Raw genomic sequence first — 16,088 nt, forward strand, 5'->3', positions numbered from 1 at the left:
TAAGTTACCATTCAATGTATTTAAGAACTTCTTAAAAGCTATTTATTAATGCTTTTTGAGAGGGTGACTTTAGATGCATATCATATTTTTACTGAGTTAAGTATTGTATGCAATTAGTTTTGCTACAATAAGTGTATGGGACATTGGAAAAAATGTTGAATTTCCCCATGGAGATGAATAAAGTATCTATCTATCTATCTATCTATCTATCTATCTATCTATCTATCTATCTATCTATCTATCTATCTATCGATCTATCTATCTATCTATCTATCTATCTATCTATCTATCTATCTATCTATCTATCTATCTATCTATCTATCTAATAATCATTTTACTTACCTTAGAATTACAGCAACAAGGAACTTCAAGAATCATTCGAGAAAATGTTGCTATTTTAAAAAATTCTACAAAACAGAGTTTGACACAATGGTCACCCTTATCTATGTCTCTGGTAGGTCGAATTAATGTTATTAAAACGTATATCTTTCCTAATTTTTTATACTTCAGCCTTCACCGATTTTATTTCTAAAGCTTTTTTGACTCGTTAGATTCAATAGTTTTGTCCTATCTATGGAAGGGCAAACTTTCTAGACTTAATAAATCTTTCCTCCAAAAATCTAAAAAAGAAGGTGGTATGGCTTTACCTAACTTCCGTTAATATTATTGGGCAGCTAATATTCGCTGTCCTACTTTTCGGTCCTTTTTTCATAATCAGTCTGACTGTCCAAAATGGTTGGCAATGGAGTTGAACTCTACAAAGGATCTCTCCATTTCTGCACTTTTTGGATCTGCACTTCCTTGTCGCTTGCCTAGACTAATTGTTAATCCTCTTATTAGACATACTCTGAGAATATGGGCTCAGTTTAGAAAAGTTAATGGCCTTCATGGTTTCTCTCTCTAGCCCTATCTTACACAATCATCTTTTCCTACCTTCTATGCAAGACTCAACATTTCATCATTGGTATAGAATGGGCATTAGGCGCTTTGAAGATCTTTTCATGGATAATCGTTTTGCAACTTTTCAACAACTGTTTGTAAAGTTGAATCTACCTAAGACCTTCAAATGCCTTCAAATATTTAAATACCTTCAAATGAGACATTTCATTAATCCTTTACTATCTAAATTGCATGGGATGCCCGGGAAAAACGTTGTGGACCTGTTTCTTCGTATTAATCCATTGAGTAAAGGCTTAATAGATTTTATTCGTGATAAGTTAGTGACCTTGAGGCATGCCTCTTTTGATAAAATTAGAACTGCTTGGGAGCATGATTTAAATATGTCTTTATCTGATGCAGTCTGGTATTCAATTCAACCTCTTTATGTGTTTTCACAGTTTAATGTTGTACATAGGGCTCACATGTCTAAAACTAAATTGTCACAGTTTATCCTGACATTAGTCCTGCTTGTGACAAGTGTAAAGGGGAGCGAGGCTTCTCTGATCCATATGTACTGGGCTTGTCCTGTTCTAGAGAAATTCTGGAGAGAAGTCTTTTTATCTTTTTTGTTGGTTTTATCATTTTATCTTTATCCCATACTCTTAATTGCCAATTAGAATCTAATCCTCTGATTGCCCTTTTTGATACCTTCGGTGAGACAGTTATGCATTTGAGTCCGACTAAACGCTGAACATTATCTTTTGCCTCTCTTTTGGCTAGACGCTTAGTTCTCCTTAGGTGGAGAGATGTTGCCCATGCTCAATGGCTTAATGATACTATGTCGTGTTTAGACCTTGAAAAAAATAATTATTCACTTCTCAATTGGGATATAAAGTTTCAAAAGGTGTTGGGACCTTTTCTTGAATACTTTTATAACTCCCCTTTAGATTACGTTTATCCTTTTTAATCCTTTACTTTCATCTTTTTAGCTCTCTGTAAGTTTTAAGGTTTCCTTTCGACGTGAATTACATTAAAGTATTGGGTATTATCATTCTTATTTTTATTTATATTTACAGCTGTATGAGGTCGAACGCTCCGATTTTTTTTACATATTGTAATGGTTGGCCTGGAGTTTTATAGTGGGAGGATGGAGAGGATACCAACTTTATATGATTTTATTCTGGGTGTTGTTTCCTTATTGTTATGAATTACATAATTAATGCGCTTATTTTGCACTGTATTGATCTTCACTTTGTAGTTTTTTTGTTTCTTGTTGGTTTGTAGAAATGCACAAAAAATTAATTAAAAAACGAAAGACGTAAAAGAGCTAATAGAATACACAACAGAGCAGCGGGACACAACACAACCGATGAGTGGCCATGAAACATAGAAGTATCTGGGATATCAACAAGCAAAGAAAATAGATCACCGTGAGATGATGGGAAAACTTTCGACTGAATTTACTTCAAGGCTTAAGTAAACCTGCCAAACAGAGCTCAATGTTAAAGATATCACCAAGATAATAAACACATTCGCTATACCCAAATTAAACGCGCTCTTTTGGCATTGTTATGAGTGATGAGCAGTCCTGATGGACAATGGGGTACAGAGTTAACCATCCCCCCCCCCCCCCCGAGAAACACGAACTATTACTGTTGCTATGCTGACCATGAGAAAGAGAGACGGAAAAACAAGCAAGAACATCGGCGACAGATAAGAGAGAGGGGGAAGTTGCTGATTAACCGTATTGTGACTCCTTTTTGAATTATTTACTGTTTCACTGCAAGGACAATAGTTTGCTCATAAGCATTCCTCAGTGGACTGAAGGAGTGGCCTTATTTGATGGACACAGTTATTCAGGAGTGATGGATAGCTGAGTCCCCGTGAGTAGGGATAAAAGACAGGTCTGGAGAGACACCCTCCAGACACGCCAGTGGACACTGATGGAGTGTTGGAACCCACAAGAAAGGTGGGGGCTTCGGAGACCAAAGCAGGAGGTCGGTCAGTAAGGCTATCAGTGTAAAAGCAGGGCCGGTGGGGACTTGTGTGTGTGTCCACTCATGCCAGAGTGACGAGTCCACCACAGAAGAACGGTCTAGCTGAAGGACAAAGAGGTCATAACTGAATGACCACGCCGATACGACGGATTAAGAAAGCAAGGGAAGGTTTGCCTGACTATAGCTGTTACATCTCACTCTCTCTCTCTCTCTCTCTCTCTCTCTCTCTCTCTCTCTCTCTCTCTCTCTCTCTCTCTCTCTCTCTCTCTCTCTCTCTCTCTCTCTCTCTCTCTCTCTCTCCAACGATTACAATACAACAACTATATCTACATCAGCACTCATGAACTGAACTGAACTTTATACTTTTCTATGACAATTTATTTACCCCTAGACATCGATAGAGCTTGTTTATTATTGATTATTATTATTCCTACACTTTTAGATTTATTACTGCTAACTGTTTTTCTATGTATATTTGCATTATTGATATGGTTTTGCTTATTTTTTTATTAGTAAACACCTTTAGTATAGTACCGCCAGACTTTAACAGATTCTGCTTTCTCTGCTGGTTAGACTGCCAGTTACGGGGTACGGAACAGCATAATGTCTTGGTTCGAGACCAATCTGGAAAATTAACAAGGAAAAGTAAGAGACTCATCCAGAAAGTCATGAGGCATGGGATAAGTGCAACCTTGGCTGTTTGGATAAAATAATTTCTTAAAGGAAGAAAGCAGAGGCTAATTGTGGAAGGAATGTATTCTGCCTGGAGGTCGGTGACTAGTGGAGTGCCGCAGGGATCTGTCCTGGGACCCCTGTTATTTATGATTTTTATAAATGACTTGGATATAGAGGCGGAAGAATGTGTGAGTAAGTTTGCGGATAACACGAAGATTAGAGGAGTTGTGGATGGAGAGTTGGGTAGAAAAATGGCAGATGGAGTTCAATCCGGACAAGTGTGAGGTGATGCACTTTGGAAGGACATACCAGAAGACTGAGTACAGGATTAATTGTCAGTTACTTAACAAAGGGACCTTGGGGTTCAAATCCATACATCCCTTAAGGTCGTTGACAGGTTGATAGGGTAGATAAGAAGGCCTATGGAATGCTAGGCTTCATTAACAGGGGGATTGAATTCCAGACTAGAGAGGTCATGTTACAACTCTACAAATCTCTGGCGAGACCGCACGTAGAGTATTGTGTTCAATTCTGGTCACTTCATTATAAGAAGGATGTGGAAGCTATGGACAGGGTGCAGAGGAGATTTACCAGGATGTTGACTGGTCTGGAGATCAAGTCATATAAAGCAAGGTTAGCAGAGCTGGGACTTTGCTCTTTGGAGCGTAGAAGAATGAGAGGGGACTTAACAGAGTTCTACAAGATAATGAGAGGCATAGATAGGCTGGACAGTGAATACCTGTTTCCCAGGGCACCAATAACAAACACCAGATGGTATATGTACAACATTAAGGGAGGGGAGTTTAGGGGAGACATCAGGGGCAAGTTTTTTACACAGAGGGTTGTGAGTGCCTGGAATGACTTGCCAGAGATGGTGGTGAAGGCTAAAACATTAGAGGTATTTATGAGCCTCTTGGACAGGCACATGGATGATACATGGAAGGCTGAAGGGCCTGTACTGTGCTGTAGTGTTCTATGGTTCTATGGTTTGGTAGCTCTTACACGAGAAAAAAAAACTTAACCTTGTGAGTTCAGGCACATCAGTCTGCTAACTTAGCAGACTCTGTCAGGGTCGCAGCCTCTTTTAAATTTAAGTACGGCTTTATGTTATCAGGGACACAGTTTCTAAATTCTTCAATCAACATCAAATCTATTAAGTCTTTAATATCCTTATTCGACCCTTTTGAGGTTCGTCAATGATTAAAGTACACCCGATATTCGTGGGAAAACTCCACATAGGTTTGATTCCAAGGCTTCCTCAGATCTTCGATTTTTTGTCTGAACACCTCCAGAACCAGCTCGTGAACCTTGAGTACAGCATCTTTCACTGTGTCAGACTGTGTTCAAGGGTCAAGGCAAAATACGCAGGCTGTGTCTGCCCCTTCATCACACTTTGTAACAGGAGAGCCCACTGATCCCTCTGCCATTTCCGATTCTGCATGAAATACCTATCGAGTTCGGCTACATCAAATGGTGGCACTAACTTATTTTCTTGGCTGAGATTAAAACGGTACCACCAGCTCATTACCACTACCTGGCACTTGACATCCTCGTTGCATACTCTCCCTCTCGAACTCCCTCTGTTTAACTGCCTCCCTAGCCTCATGTTCCCTCTGCTTTTCTGCTTGGTCAGCCTCGAGCTGTTTTAGTTACTGTCATAATGGGGGAGTTGGGAGCGGACCCAAATGCAAGACACAGACACAGAACTGCCAGGAACAGGACTAGCCGTGAGAAGGAAGCAGGGTAAGAGAGGATTAAAAGAGGCTGGACATGACACCGGCCCCGGACGAGACAAGGACTCCGGGCCTGGGCTAGGACTGACTAGGTTTAGGGATCCAGGACATGGAACTGGGGACTAGGAGTCTGGGCTTGGACTCCGAGCCAGAGACTGGACAAGGACCCAGAACCTGGGTCTTGACTCGGGCTCGGACTCCAGATACCGGCGAGGACAAGACGTGGCTACAGGACGAGGAGAGGCACAGGGCTGGGCGTGAGACTCTTGGACGGGACAAGGGAACCCCAGCACCGGACGAGGGAATCCCAGCACCGGGCTGGGCAAAGTACGCCTGTGCTGGGCGAGGCACATGGACATGAGGAGAACACAGAGCCTTGGTCGAGGGAGAGACAGGCACATGGAACACCGAGCCAGGACTCCTCCTGGGGTACGGGAGTAGGGGGGACTCAGTACTCAGAATGCTGAACACGACGAGACAGTTCCCAACGCTAGGTAGCGGCAGAACGGCCGAACCTACCTAGCGAAGGCGTGGACGACGAGACAGTTCCCAACGCTAGGTAGCGGCAGAACGGCCGAACCTACCTAGCGAAGGCGTGGACGACGAGACTGTTCCCAACGCTAGGTAGCGGCAAACGACCGGTCCTACCTAGCGAAGGCGTGGACACGGACAGACAGTTCCAAAAGGGCAGGGCTCCAGGCAGAGGCAAGGCGCGGTAAGGCTCCAGGCAGAAGCAAAGCGCGGCAAGACTCCAGGCAGAGGCAAGGGGAGGTGAGGCTCCGGGCAGAGGCAAGGGGAGGTGAGGCTCCAGGCAGAGGCAAGGGGAGGTGAGGCTCCGGGCAGAGGCAAGGGGAGGTGAGGCTCCGGGCAGAGGCAAGGGGCGGCAAGGCTCCAGGCAGAGGCAAGGCGCGGCCAGGCTCCAGGCAGAGGCAAGGGGCGGCAAGGCTCCAGGCAGAAGCAAAGCGCGGCAAGGCTCCAGGCAGAAGCAAAGCGCGGCAAGACTCCAGGCAGAAGCAAAGCGCGGCAAGACTCCAGGCAGAGGCGAGGCGAGGCAAGGCTCCAGGCAGAGGCAAGGCGAGGCAAGGCTCCAGGCAGAGGCAAGGGGCGGCAAGACTCCAGGCAGAAGCAAGGCGAGGCAAGGCTCCAGGCAGAGGCGAGGCGAGGCAAGGCTCCAGGCAGAGGCAAGGCGAGGCAAGGCTCCAGGCAGAGGCAAGGGGCGGCAAGACTCCAGGCAGAAGCAAAGCGCGGCAAGACTCCAGGCAGAGGCGAGGGGCGGCAAGGCTCCAGGCAGAGGCAAGGGGCGGCAAGGCTCCAGGCAGAGGCAAGGGGCGGCAAGACTCCAGGCAGAAGCAAAGCGCGGCAAGGCTCCAGGCAGAAGCAAAGCGCGGCAAGACTCCAGGCAGAGGCAAGGCGAGGCAAGGCTCCAGGCAGAGGCAAGGCGCGGCAAGACTCCAGGCAGAAGCAAAGCGCGGCAAGACTCCAGGCAGAGGCAAGGCGAGGCAAGGCTCCAGGCAGAGGCAAGGCGAGGCAAGGCTCCAGGCAGAGGCAAGGGGCGGCAAGGCTCCAGGCAGAGGCAAGGGGCGGCAAGACTCCAGGCAGAGGGAAGGGGCGGCAAGACTCCAGGCAGAAGCAAAGCGCGGCAAGACTCCAGGCAGAGGGAAGGGGCGGCAAGACTCCAGGCAGAAGCAAAGCGCGGCAAGACTCCAGGCAGAGGCAAGGCGAGGCAAGACTCCAGGCAGAGGCGAGGCGAGGCAAGGCTCCAGGCAGAGGCAAGGGGAGGTGAGGCTCCAGGCAGAGGCAAGGGGCGGCAAGACTCCAGGCAGAAGCAAAGCGCGGCAAGACTCCAGGCAGAAGCAAAGCGCGGCAAGGCTCCAGGCAGAGGCAAGGTGAGGCAAGGCTCCAGGCAGAGGCAAGGGGCGGCAAGGCTCCAGGCAAAAGCAAAGCACGGCAAGACTCCAGGCAGAAGCAAAGCGCGGCAAGGCTCCAGGCAGAAGCAAAGCGCGGCAAGACTCCAGGCAGAGGCGAGGCGAGGCAAGGCTCCAGGCAGAGGCAAGGCGAGGCAAGGCTCCAGGCAGAGGCAAGGCGAGGCAAGGCTCCAGGCCGAAAGGTGAAGTGAAGAGGTACAGACAGGGGGTTTGAACAGGAACAATCCAGCAGCCAGAGGCTGAATCCTGAAGCTATTTATGAGGCCAGCCCAAACAGGAATCAGCTGCCTCATCAGAAACTGGGGAAACCCGGAAAACCTTGAATAAGGAACATGGACCGGGCAGTGAACCGGAATGCGGATTTCACGGACCGAACCATGACAGTTACAACTAATGCTCACACTTCATTTTTGCTACCTGAAGCTGAAGCTCAGTAGGTTTACCTTCAGCAAACATTTCTAACACATCCTCTTCGAACATTCCCGTGGATATATAATACTGTGCTATTAAAGTCTGCATCTGAACCTTCTTCATTCTAGTAGTCACCTTTACATTTAACTTTTGAGCAATTCCCAACAGCACATCCCTCTTTGCATCATCCAACGCCTCAAGGGTTTCTTCTGCCAAAAACTTAATAACCTCAAACACCACTTCTGCTGATATTCAACTCAAACAAATCAAAAGGGATTTTCCTGAATCAGATCAATCAATAAACACTCAATTAAGGCCCCAACAAATTTTAGAATGGCTCCCACCAACTTCTTTCAAATCCCGTACGAGCCCCAAATTTTGTTACGTACCCCATAACGGATTAAAAGCGAAATGGAACACACCTGGAGTCTGAGTCTTCAGTTAACAAACACTATTTTATTAGTATCTACGTAATGAAGTAATATAAAACAAGATAAGGCAAACAGGTTAGCAGAGTTTATGCATATATAAGCGAGTAAATAAAGTTCCCAAACTCCTCCAAGCTCAGGTGGAGCTCGATGATATAGGTCTCACGATGGTATAGGTATGAAGTCAGTTCAGTTCGTGATATTGAGTTGAGTAGATTGAGCAGAGAGAGAGGGGGGTGATTTGTTTTCCCAGAGTGCCGATGCCATCGAATCTTCCCATTGTCCTCTGAAGTCACTGTAAAAGTCACCGACTGCGACAACAGAAAAGAGAGTGCCATTTTTACGCGGTGAAGCTATCAACTCAGGCAAGAGTTAAACACACTGATAGCTTTCCACTAGTCACCCCTTTTCCACATTGTGATCAAAACCCACCCTTTTCGTGGGCACACAAAGCTGATGAGTACCTTGATGTGTACCTTGATGTGTATGCCTCAGCTATCATGGACTTTATCTGGAAATGCACGGAGGACTGTGCTTCTCGCAAGACGATCCAGGTATTCCCTAACCGGAAACCTTGGATGAATTATAAGATCCAGTCCCTTTTGAAGGCTAGAGCTGCGGCTCTCAGGTCCGGAGATACCAGTTGCTACATGGAATCCAGGCGTGAACACCGTAAAGCCATTAAGGGCGCCAAGAGGCAATATCGAGCCAAGGTGGAAGCCCAGACTAACCAGAGGGATGCCAGTAGACTATGGCAGGGTCTAAATGAGATCACTAGGCGCAAAGAAAAGGCTGGGAATATCAATAACCATAGTGCTCCTCTTCCTGACGAACTTAACATATTCTACGCAAGATTCTACCCCTCTGGATGAACCGGACCTGGTGGCATCATGATTCATCGTCACCGAGGAAGACGTTAGAAGAGCCTTCCTGAAGGTAAATCCAAGGAAATCGACGGGCCCAGATGGCGTCCCGGGACGGGTTCTCCGGGCCTGTGCAAGCGAGCGAGCTGGAGTGTTTGCTGACCCTCGTGTTTTAAGAAGGCAACGATAATCCCGGTGCTGAAGAAAAGCAAGGTGACATGCCTGAATGACTACCGACCTGTGGCTCTAACATCAATTGCTATGAAGTGTTTCGAGAGACTGGTTATGACACACATCAACCATAACCTACCGGTCAGCCTCGACGCTTACCAATTCGCCTACCGGAGTAACAGGTCAACGGCAGATGCCATCTCTCTGGCACTACATTCCTCCTTAGAACACCTGGAGCATAAAGACGCATATGTAAGGCTCCTTTTCATCGACTACAGCTCTGCCTTTAATACCATCATTCCAAATAAACTGATTCCTAAGCTCCGGAACCTGGGTCTTAGCACTCAGATCTGCAGCTGGATCTTCAACTTCCTCACAGACAGGACCCAGGCTGGAAAAATAGGGGACAAGCTCTCCTCTACAACCACTCTGAGCACCGGTGCCCCACAAAGTTGTGTACTCAGCCCCCTGCTGTACTCACCGTGCACCAATGATTGTGTAGCCAAGTTTCCATCAAACTCAATGTATAAGTTTGCTGATGGTACCTCAATTGTAGAACGTATCTTGGGAAATGATGAGTCTGAGTACAGAGAGGAAATTAAGAACCTGGTGGCATGGTGCGAAAACAATAACCTATCCCTCAATGTCAGCAAGACGAAGGAATTAGTTGTTAACTTCAGAAGGAGTAGAGGACCGCACAACCCCATCTACAGCGGTGGTGCGAAGGTGGAATAGGTCAAAAGCTTTAAGTTCCTCGGGGTGAATATCACAAATGACCTGAGTTGGTCTAACCAGCAGAGTCCACTGCTAAGAAGGGCCACCAGCGCCTTTACTTCCTGAGAAAGCAGAAGAAATTTGGCCTGTCCCCGAAAACCCTCACTAATTTTTATAGGTGCACCATAGAAAGCATTCCTCTAGGGTGCATCACAACCTGGTATGGAAGTTGTCCTGTCCAAGACAGAAAGAAGCTGCAGAAGATCGTGAACATAGCCCAGCACATCACACAATCCAATCTTCCATCCTTGGACTCACTTTACACTACACGCTGTCGGAGCAGTGCTGCCAGGATAATCATGGACAAGACCCAAAACACTTTTTGTCCCACTTCTCTCCGGGAGAAGTTTCAGGAGCCTGAAGATTCGTACGGCCAGATTTAGGAACAGCTTCTTTCCAACTGTGATAAGACTGCTGAACAGATCCTGACCCGGATCTGGGCCGTACCTTCCAAATATCTGGACCTGACTTGCACTACCTTACTTTCCCTTTTCTATTTTCTAATTATGATTTATAACTTAAATTTTTATTATATTTCGATTTGTACTTCAGGAAGCGCGAAGCGCAGAAACAAATATCACTGTGATGATTGTACACTCTAGTATCAATTGTTTGGTGATAATAAAGTAAATTAACATAAAGTAAGTCTCTGTATTTCTGCGTGTCTTCCGTGTGTCTGTCTAAAAAGCAAGCTGGTCTTGTATTTATCTAAACATGCTGAACGCTAGCTGTCCATTACATAGCTCCGCCCTTCAGTTTCCATAGCAGCTCACGAGCTGTTCGTTACTCTCTCTGAATCAGCAGCCCGCCCTCTCTCCCTTTAAAAGAACTATCCATAGTGAATGAACATTAAAATCTCGTCACAGTACTCCGTCTCTCATTTGCTCCTCACTATTACCTGTACTGCTGTCACCAGTGTCCCATCGTGCTCCACCGATCATTTGCCTCTCTGTGTTGCTCAGTGTATTTCAGTCCTGTGTTTTCACCTGTTTGTAGTCAGGTTGTATCAGTGAAATTTCCTGACCCTTTCCAGCATTCGTATCTGTACTTCGTCCGTCTGAAAATCGACTCTGTCTGTTTCACGATTCTTGTTTTTGGATTTCTCTGGATGTTTTGATCTCTACCTGAACATTGACACTGACTTTGTTCGCACCTTGGGATTTGATACCCAATTAATATCACTGTGTGCACAGTACAGGGTCTGCGTTTGGATCCCTACCCCAGGGTCCTGACAATATTTAAGACAAAGTTTGTTAGGTTCTTGCTTCGTCAGGGAACAAAGGAACATGGGACGAAGTTGGGAGATTGGAGCTAAGAGGAAGATTGGATCAGCCATGATGAGATGGCAGAGCAGACTCGGTGGACCTAATGGCCTAATTCTGCTGTTATGCATTATGTTCTTGTGGTCTTAATATTAAACTACGAGCTGTATTGGTAACTTGTAGGTTCACAGTATTTCCCCCAGGATAACGGAAGCTAAAGCAAGACAGCATAGGTTTCAGGTCAGACAGAAAGAATTTAAAGGAGATCCCTATCGAAACTTTTTCACACAAGTATCCGGGAAAAGCGAGGATATTTACGATGTTTGAACGCCACTTAGGACATGGACGGAAAGGGGTCACAGTGATATGCGCCAAACTTGGGTAATATGTCTTGTTCAGATAAACAAATTATTCATCATGGTCTGGGACACTTGCGTGGAGTAAGAACGACAGCGGGATAGTGTAATTAACTACTACATCTTTTGTCAGCTCCCAGTAGAATCGTCTTCTTGGTAAAAGTCACGTAACGTACTTGCTTGCTACCTCTCTTATTTGCCCCAGATGTTACAGAGTTACAGTGATCAGGAGGCCCGCCTTCCTCACCAACTTATAAACCGGCCATCTATTTCCAGCAATTATGCATTAGATACATAGGATAGATTTTCCCTTTGCCTTCTCATGATCTCCTCCCCGTTTCTCAGGGAAAATTAGAACTGATGAAGGGTCATGACCGCTAAAAGTCGATTGTTTATTCCTCTCCACAGATGCTGACTGACCTGCTGAGTTTCCTCAGCATTGTGCCCGTTGCTCCAGATTTTCAGGATCTGCAGTGCCTGTTTATGTTAATCTCAGGATTGTTTATTTACTTGTTTGTTTCATATTATTATTCATAGTATTTTGTCTTTGCCCTGTTTGTCAGACTTTGTGTCTCGTTTCATTGATTCATTTTTAATTCTGTGTCTCAATGCGCATGTCAGCAAGGTAGTGTGTCTCAGGGTTCTATACGCACTTTGACAATGAATTCACTTTGAACGTCTTTGTATCTCTTCCCAGTCTCTACCACTCCGCCTAACACCAGTGGCAATATACCAGAGCTAATTTACCGACCAGCTCGCACGTCTTTAGGATCTGCTGGAAAACCGGGATACCGAGAATCTGGAAGCTCCACAGAGGAGCGTCCGAATCGAGGCCTGAAACCTGGAGTCCGGCGCTGTGAGGCAGCGGCTCTGCAGGCTGTGCAACTGGGCTGCTTTGTTTTCCTCTATGACGGCTCTAAGCTCTGTCATTACAGCGCCGCCTGTCGGTATATCTCGGGAATATCTCGGGATTCTCTTTTATATTCGTTCCCGGTGTTTGGTTTGCTGTCCCTCTCTGACCGGCCGGCTCAACATCAATCTTAACAAACTCACCTTTGACTATACTGTTTAAAATATTGAGTGTCACGGGTTGCGGGTGAACGATGAAAGGTTTAATAAAAACACGAGCCCAAATTCGTCACTCAGGGGGTGGTGCGAGTGTTGATCCAGTTGTCACATTGAAGGGACGTTTGTGCAGGTACATGGGTGAAAGCGGTTTGGGGAACAATGGTTCGTGGGCAGGTGGATGGGGCGAGACAGAAAACCAGAGAGTATCGAATCGGTAGAACTGTTGCCTCAGTCGGCTACGGAAGCGAAGTTACACGTCATATTTAAAGCAGAGGTTGATAGGCTCCTGATTAGTGAAGGCGTCAAAGGTTAAGGGCAGTGGGAGGGATAATGGGATTCAGATGGAAAAATAAAACATACATGATGAAATTGCGGAGTGGATTCGATGGGCCGAATGGACAGTTCATCTTCTGTGTTTTATTGACCGAAACACCTCACAAACATCCACTCATCAATCACCATTAATGATTTTTTTAATTTCTCAGCACACGCCGTCAGCCATCAAAATAAGCCCTGTAGGGCACAAAACAATAATGACTGTTCAACATTTGACGGTATACATTCCAAATGCACAGAAACCCCCAGCCAAAACAATCACTTCCAGCATCACTACTACTGCTGAGCTGAGGCTCACTGACACACAATATGTTATGGTGGAAGTCGGCTTGACCGCGAAGGGCCGTGTGTCTTGAGTCAAATTCAATTTTATTTCCGTAATGTATAATCAATAATCTGTATACTCATTAGAGTGGAGTTCGGAACGACGCGGCCTGTCGGCTCACTGCAGATCCCAGTGACTCTCACAGTGGAAACATGCACATTGGCTTCACAAATCAGAGTAGAGAGCGCGGGAGTTGGGATGTCTGGGTGAAATTGTATAAGACGCTGGTAAAGGCCCAATATGGAGTGTTGTGTGCTGACGTGGTATGTCAAAGGTCAGCCAGATACATGTGTCGTGTCCTCTGGACTGGCAATGGATGAACTGAATCTGAAATATAGGGTTAATACCAATGTGAGTACTTTCTGCATAATTACACTGCAACCTAAATCACCCACTCTGGAAATCAGAGTCACGGGGACAGGCACAGAAACAGGCTTAGACCATTTAGTCCGCACCGATCTATTATTCTGACTAGTCCCTAGGACCTGCACCTGGTCAATTGCCCCCAGCACACCCTCTCCAGTCATGTACTCACCCAAAATTCCCGAAAGTGCTAAAACCGAATCCGTATCCATCACTTCCGCTGGAAGCTGGTTTCACTCTCTCAGCCACCTGTGAGTGAAGAGTTCCCCCGGACATTTCAATGCGTTTGGAGTGGAAAAGCTGTCTGTCAGTGGATGGAACTGAATACGGCGATGAGGAGACAACCTGTGATATAAAATGTGCGCCTGAACAGGGACTTGAACCCTGGACCCTCAGATTAAAAGTCTGATGCTCTACCGACTGAGCTACCCAGGCTCTGCTATACTGGAACCAATTACACTGGGTACACACACACACACACACACACACACACACACACACACACACACACACACACACACACACACACACACACACACACACACACACATCTGTCTCGATGGTTTCTGCATTACGTTTTTTTTCTGCAATCGATTTCCAACGTTTTTAGTCTTCATGCATTTCATCGCAAAGATTAAGATAATTATCCGCTGAAACATTCCAAGCCTCAAATTGGACTGTGGCTGGGATTCAGACCCATCGTGCAGGAAGAAGATATATTTGTGCGAAATTGAAGAAGTCAAAGTGAGTGAGTTCGGGAGATCGGACAGGCAGGGATGGAAGAAGGAGGGAAAGGGTCTGATGGACGAAGCTGCATTTATTTCAATACAATTAGACTGACGGATACGGGAGATGGATTCAGACCATGGATCAGAGCACCGGACTGGGATATCGGAGTGATGGATACGGCAGATGGATTCAGACCATGGATCAGAGAACCGGACTGGGATATCGGAGTGATGGATACGGCAGATGGATTCAGGCCATGGGTCGGAACACGGGACTGGAATATTGGAGTTATAACACAATCACGGATGAAGAATGAGCAATACTGACAGGTCATTGTTCCAGGTTACACATACTTCACTCGTGATAGAGGTAGAGATGATGTTGATTATCATGATCTAATCCAGGTTAGGCAAGTCACTACACAACTATTAATTAATCAAAACTTGCACTCTATTAACTCTACGTAACCATGTTCACTCTGGCAACAACTCAAACATAAATTCTACTGTTCACACTGTAGCAGAAATTTCTCCAATATATGTCATTGAGATAGGAGATCTCCCATTGGCCAAACGATGCATTCTTCTTCTCCCAGCACCTGGCATGGGGGAATCCTTGCGATAGTTAGTCTCCGGATTTGCCGCTGTTTTGCTTTCGAAGCCTCATCTTCTTACACTCTGCTTATCTGTTCAAAAGTTGAGCTTCAATCTCAATGACTCTGCCCAGTCTGGCTAATATGTGTCAGCTTCCCATTGGCTCTGCTCATTTATTTGGAAATGATCTCCAGATCAGCAGACTATCAGGATTATCAATCAGGTCACTTTAAAGCGCTTTGATACAGCTACTCCTGAGCAGAGCAGTTCACAAGACAGTTCACAAAATGGAGGATACAGAGCAGCTTCACAAAATGGCAGCCTCCATTCCTTCATTCACAAGGCAAGAACCAAGACAATCGGTTTGTATACTTCCACTCTCCTTGACCCATTCGAGTTCAGTGTTCTCTTCCATATTTTAATCCTTCCTGGCCAACTCTAGGAGAGTGAGGGTTGCGTTTTTGATGAAGTGGAACTTCGTGGGAATACGTCTGGAGATTGTCCATTGAGACTATCTGTCAGAACTGAGAAGGAGTTGATGATCGATTTGATTGGAATGTGCTATCGTCCCCGCCGCGCCCGCGATGGTCAGAGACAATCAGTGGAGTCCTCCCTACCTCTGCTGCGTCTTTTAACAACTTCCTACTCTATCCACGATTCTTGTAGTATTTCTGTCGCTATCGCCTGCAAGCATACTAATCAACCCATCTACAGTTTCGTCCAAGTTGTATGTAAAAGGCACCGGTACCGAAAGTAAGTTATACTAATTCGGTGCGGGGGTGGTGGGGGGGTGAGGGTGCTCTGATGAGAGTGTTTTACCTGCAGTTCATTCGGATCAATAGAATGTATGAACATACCGAATGAAGTATATGGATGTTGCATTAGCCAGAGTAGTAATTCGGCTTGTTAACGGACGCTGGATGGTCGTGATATATCAAATTAGTTCCACGGTCCACGCAACCCCCTTTCAAATTTACAACTTTAGAAGTCACGTGGACAGGCATTTGTACAGGAAAAGTGTAGAGCGTTATTGAACCCGCTCGGGCAACTGGAAACGGCTCAAACGGGTCCCTTGGATGAAATGAGTAGAGCGGCCAGTCATTCTGTGCTGAACCTCCCTTTGATTCTATAACCATTCGCAGCCGTGTGGCCTGAGGGAAACCTCAGCGTTTGGAATTGCAATACTAACTTATTCCTGCA

At 46.0% G+C, this 16,088-nt stretch overlaps 1 non-coding gene across 1 annotated transcript; it reads right to left on the reverse strand.

Moving 5' to 3' along the window:
* Positions 1-13,928: 13,928 nt before the first annotated feature.
* trnak-uuu (transfer RNA lysine (anticodon UUU)) lies at positions 13,929-14,001 on the reverse strand. Its single transcript has one exon. It is a non-coding gene; the product is annotated as a tRNA-Lys (tRNA).
* Between the last annotated feature and the right edge of the window lie 2,087 nt (positions 14,002-16,088).

This window comes from Hemitrygon akajei, unplaced genomic scaffold, assembly GCF_048418815.1.
Source record: "Hemitrygon akajei unplaced genomic scaffold, sHemAka1.3 Scf000090, whole genome shotgun sequence".
Taxonomy (NCBI): domain Eukaryota; kingdom Metazoa; phylum Chordata; class Chondrichthyes; order Myliobatiformes; family Dasyatidae; genus Hemitrygon; species Hemitrygon akajei.